Below are 5,688 nucleotides of genomic sequence, written 5' to 3' on the forward strand. Positions count from 1 at the left end.
CGAGGAGTGCCGTGTGGCAGCTGGGAAGCAGAGTCCTGATGGGCTTTGGGAAGTGAATGCTGACGTGAATGTACCTCTCTGGAAACTTCTCTCAAGGACCTGCTCTGGGGCTGGGAAGGGCGAGCAGCCAAGATCCTTTCTTTTTTCTTTTACTTCTTTATTTCATTTGCTCATTTCAGCAGTACTGATAAACAAGTTTCTCCCACATAGAATCACTCTTTCTATAGATTAAAGGAATGTTCCAAAGTATAGCAAGTCAAAATTTATAAAAGTACTTAAGGAATAAGACTAGAGACTTGTGAATCAGTATGTCAAATTTTTAGTGCAAATCCAAAACTAGAATAAAGAATATGCACTAGTGACACTTACATTCAAAATGGGTTTTCCTCAGGTCTTCGTATCTCTGCTTCCTTCCCACCTAACATCTATGGATATATTCATTATCAACGTGAAGCTCTGAACTTTTATAAGCCAATTGGATGATTCTCCTCATAGGTATAATCTATTCTTCAGCAACATGGAAGCCATTGAAAAAGTAACTCCGTACCCAATAGAAAAACCCCAGAAGTCTATTTGGCTGGGGAAGGGGTACCAAATATGCCATTGTGTGGTAGATCCGTCCTCCACAAAGAGTCTGAAGTGCAGGGTGGCTGTAGAGGGGTCTGGACCACTCAAGGAATACAGAAGGCCGATACCAAGGAATGCAACAATATTTTCAAGGTCATTCAGGTGGGCTCTTCGAACACGTTCCACACTGCCATCTGTTCGAAGATACTTCTTGGCATTTTCTCCTTTGCCGAAGCCTGCACAGTCTTCTGGGTTGGCCAAAACCTTTGTCGCGATTCTAGCATGCAGTTGCAGTGCTCATCAACATCATTCTTGAAAGAATAATTGTTGTATAGGAGGCAGAAGCCATGAATAGTTCATTCTCCATTAGCGGGTTGAGGTCAACCATTGCTTCAACCTTGGTCTGGAAGCTACAAGGGTTCAGGGGCACAGTTCCCTTTCGGGAGTGATGGACTGCTGCGCGTCGGAGCAGCAGGAAGGGAGCTGACCTGTCTGGCTGGGTCGCTGGCTCTGCGGGGACCTACACCGTGCGGGCTGGGCTCTGGCCCAAGATCATTTCTGAAATGCCTTCAGTCTTTCTCCCACCATCGTCATGGATAGCACCTGACTGCTTTCTTCTTCTTTTTTAAAAGAATGATTTATTATTTTCTTTATCATTATTATTACAATTTTTAAAATTTGCTACAGGGCACATGAGCACACCAGAGAGATGGGGTTGGGGGAGGGTGAGAAAGCAAGCCGCTAGATCTGGGACTTGAACCACAGTTGGCCATGTGGGAGTCCAGCATCTTAACCAGCACATCACTTGCTTCCTTCTAGCCATGCTAATCTCTAAGCAAAAAGCCTCTTGGCCACATCCTTAGTTTTGCCCTCTTTTTGTAAAGATATTTTTGCCATAGGGTGCAGACGCTTACAGGAGAGAGACAGAGACAGTGGGAGGAAGTGAGAGATCACCCTGGGCGGAGGTGGCCACACCACAGTCTCTTTTCTTCCTCTCTCCTCCTGGGATCTTGGGCACATGCTCATACGCACCTGGTGTGATTTTGAAGCCGCTGCGGCCAGCTGTGTGGGAGTCCAGCGATGTAACCACTAAGCCGTCTGCTGGCCCCAGTTCTGCTCTCTTAAACTTACATTTTCACCTTAGACATGGTCTGGCCTTCCAAATTCCAAGAGCTTTGCAAATATTTTCATTCCCTTTTCCTTTTTAAGTGATGAATTCCATCTTTGAAGAATTTCTTTCCTCTGATGTATTACTGTATGTGGTTCACAGTAGCCACAATGCCCCTTCAGTATTGGGCTTAGAATGTCTCCCAGTAACCTAGTTCATTGCTCTTAAATTTTGCCTTCCACGAAGTCCTGGGAAATGGATTCACTTCTGCCGAATTCTTTGCAATTGTATGACAAGGATGGCTTTTACTCCAATTTCCACGGTCTTGTTTCTCATTTCCAGCTAAAAAATAATCTCTAACGTCCATAGTTCTACCCCCATTCCGATCTCCCACACTTAAATCATCTCTTTGAAGTTCTAGACTTTCCCTATAGCTCTTCTCTTCTCCTGCGCCCTTGCCAGAATTGGCCTCAGTGCTTCCTGCACAGCACTCTGTAGCTCCATGGAACTCTTCCAGCCTTTCCCCAGTACTCGGTTCCAAAGTCGCTTCCACATTTCCTGGTGTTTATTCTGTCAGTAGCCCTACTTCCCAGTGCCAATCAGCCTTGTCCTTCTGTGTGCTGGGTCATTTATAAATGATCGACATTTATTTGGCTCACAGTTCTTGAGGCTAGGAAGGCCAAGATCAAGGGGCCACTCACCGGTGAGAGCCGTCTTGCTGCCTCATGGCATGGCGGAAAGAACAGCAGAGAGGGCACACGGCAGGCAAGATGAAGGGGCCAGACTCTCCTTTCATCAGAACCCTGCTTCCATGATGAAAGCATGGATCTGCTACCTCTTCAGGGGCCCGTCCTCCCCGTACAGCTGCACTGGGACTTCATGTCCAACGCCTGAACTTGCCGGGACACGTTCGAACCATAGCAGTCAGGAAAGGCAAAGAAAGGCCGAGGGACCGGACTAGAGCAAAGACTCATGGGAGACCGGAAGTGGAAGGAGACTGATCCTGGCTCCAACTCTAGGCCAGAAAAAGGATCTACAAAGGGTGCAATTGCAGTAGTTGGCAAAACTTGAATAAGTCTGGAAGTTAAACAGAATATATCAATTTAAGACTTCTTGGAACCAGCAGATGGTGTAATGGTTACGTCGCTGGACTCCCACATAGTCCACTGCGGTTTCGTCCCGGACCTGGTGGCATAACACTCACACCGGGCGCATGTGTGTGTGCCCAAGATCTCAAGAAGAGAATGGAGGGATCAGCAGTTAGTGTAATGGCTATGTCACTGAACTCCCATGTAGCCAACCGTGGTTCGAGTCCCGGACCCGGTGGCTTAAACTCACACCTGGCGCATGTGCATGTGTGCCCAAGATCCCAAGAGGAGAATGGAGGAGAAGGGATTGGGGAGTGGTCATCCCCCCTGGGGGTGGGGGATTTCTCACTTTCTGTCTCTCTGTCTCTCTCTGTCTCTCTGGCAAGCACATGTGCCCTATAGCAAAAAAATCTCTCCAGAGAAAGAGAAGAGAATGGAGAAGAAGGGATTGCTGCATGGCCATGCCCCCTAGGGGGTGATTTCTTGCTTTCTGTCTTCTGGCAAGTGTATGCACCCTATAGCAAAAATCTCTCAAAAAACTTTTTGTTTTTACTATAAGAATTTAACATTGAAGTATTTGAGGGGAAAAAGGATTCAGTATTTGCTATTTATTTTCAAATGGTCAGTGAGAGAAAGAAAAATAAAGGAATGACAAAATCTTCTCAATTGGTGAATCTAGCTAAAAGGTATAAAACAGTTCTTTTTTTTGAGTTCTTTTTTTTTTAATAATTCTTTATACTACTCTAGGCGTTTTTTCTGTAAGTTTAGAATGTTTTCCAAATAAAAATGGCAGCAATAAATTCAAAAGAGAAGGGAAAACTGAGAAAAAGTAGTCACTATATATATTAAAGAGCATTATTCTCCACACACACGCACACACACACACGCATATATATAAGAACACTTAAAAACAAAGGAAAAATAAAGTAGAAATCCAATAGAAAAATAGGTAAATGGCATGTACAGAAAAACATTTACCAATGGCTTAAACTTGGGAAAATGCTTAACTTTCCTCATCTTAAAGGAAATACAGATAGGGCCAGTAGATGGTATAGTGGTTATGTCGCTGGATCCCACGCAGTCAACTGCAGTTCGAGTCCTGGAACAGGTGGCTCAAAACTTACACCAGGCACATGTGCGTGTGTACCCAAAATCCTGAGAGAGAATGGAGAAGGAATTGCAGTGTGGCCATCTCCCTGGAAGGGGCTGTGATTTCTTGCTTTCTCGGTCTCTCTCGGTCTTTCTCTGTCTCTCTGGTGAGTGTGCTCACCCTATGGCAAAAATTTCTTAAAAAAAAAAAAATAACAGAAAGGAAGAAAAATCACAAGGAGACTACTGATACACAGACTATCCGCTTTCCCTTACCTCGGGATTAACCACGAGCTTTAGTAAGTCTGTTTACACCTGGTTTAAAAAATTACAAACAGTAACTCCGTTCCTTCTGCTTTGACGCAATGCGAAGAGACTGTCGGGAGCCAGTTCGGTTTTGCCTGGAGTATTGAAAATAGCCCAGAGTGGCTGTCAAGGCGTAAACAACTCAGGAGCAAGCCTTGCTGTGGTCGAGCTGAGCAGATGGTCCGGTGACGTCAGCGGCTCCAGAGTACCTGCAGCCAGAGCAGATGGGAAATGAACATCGAAGCCCGAGCTGGATGGCAGGCAGGGAGTCACAGAGAACTGCCCGGGAGAAAAGTCACGCTGGGCACTTTCTTGGCGTGGTTTTCATGGTCTGCGAAGACGCTTTTCCTCTGCACAAATTCCTGGAATAAAATAGCAAGAACCATTATAGCCTGCCCCAAAGTCACCACCAAGACAGGGCTGGAAGACATGGCACTCGGTGATGCCTCTGCCACTAAAACGTGCGATTGATTCCAAGAAGTTATGAAATGTGTGGAAGGATTGCGTAGATGGAAACAAGCACCCGGTGCTGTAACTGAGTACGACGGTCCCTCGGAAAGCGTCATACTGGCTGCATACTCAGCCTTGGGCACCTTGCAGTTTGTGGGGATCCATCTTCCTCCAAGAGGCTGCACCATAATTAGGTTTCACCTGGGACCGACGGCGCGACCTTTCATCTCCAGCCATCTTCCTTCCTTGTCGAGCACTGCGCTTTCGCCTCTGCTGGCCGGCTAGTTTCCAGGTCTTCGTTCATCCTCACGCAAAGGCGTCAGCTACTTCAGCGAGGCGTTCCAGCCTTAACTGTGTCAGCCAGTCCCGGCCGGACGACCCGAGACCAAGGTCTGAAATCTCAGAGTCGGAAACACAGGGCCTCACATCCTTACAATGAAGCAGCAGACTTCTAGAAATTTCCGCACTTGTCTGTGGGGGTGGGGAAGTGGTGGAAGGTAGACAAGAGCCCAGGGGTCTTCTTCTGAAGTCACGTGGCTTACCACTCTGCAAACCCTGCAAGACCCGACGTCTTCTTTCAAGGGGGTACACTGTAAGATAACTGGCTTCCGCGCTTAAAACTCAGGGGGACAGAAGGGCTGAAAAACAAGTTTCAAAAGTGTTTTTCTAGAACACTCTTGTCCAGTGTTTATGGTAGCATAGTGTGGTTCAAGATTATCCTGTTTTAAGTTCCAGAAAAAAATACCCTAAACAAGAAACTGAGTACCATGAGTTTTGGAGGGAAGTTGAGTTTTTGGGGCAGTTTCTTGTGTGACTGCTAGCTGGCCCCACAGGGGCGAGAGAGAGCCCCCCAGTACTGCGTGGCGGTGCCTGTAACCCTGCTTGTTAGAACAGAGCGCACTGTGGGGGTGTGGACAGAGCACGGGCAGCGTTTGCGGGGCAGGTCTGCACCCACTGACATGCCGGGTAGCCCTCAGACAAGCTACTGTCCCTTTAAAGATTTTTAAAACTTATTTCATTTTTACATTTTATTTATTATTATTATTATTATTTAATTTGGCCAGAGAGAGACAGAGAGGG

General features: G+C 46.4%; 1 pseudogene; it reads right to left on the reverse strand.

Annotated features, from left to right (window-relative positions):
• Positions 1 to 467: 467 nt before the first annotated feature.
• LOC102484929 (microsomal glutathione S-transferase 1 pseudogene) lies at positions 468 to 967 on the reverse strand (annotated as a pseudogene).
• Positions 968 to 5,688: the final 4,721 nt, after the last annotated feature.

This window comes from Tupaia chinensis, unplaced genomic scaffold (assembly GCF_000334495.1).
Source record: "Tupaia chinensis unplaced genomic scaffold, TupChi_1.0 Scaffold148822_2, whole genome shotgun sequence".
Lineage (NCBI taxonomy): Eukaryota > Metazoa > Chordata > Mammalia > Scandentia > Tupaiidae > Tupaia > Tupaia belangeri.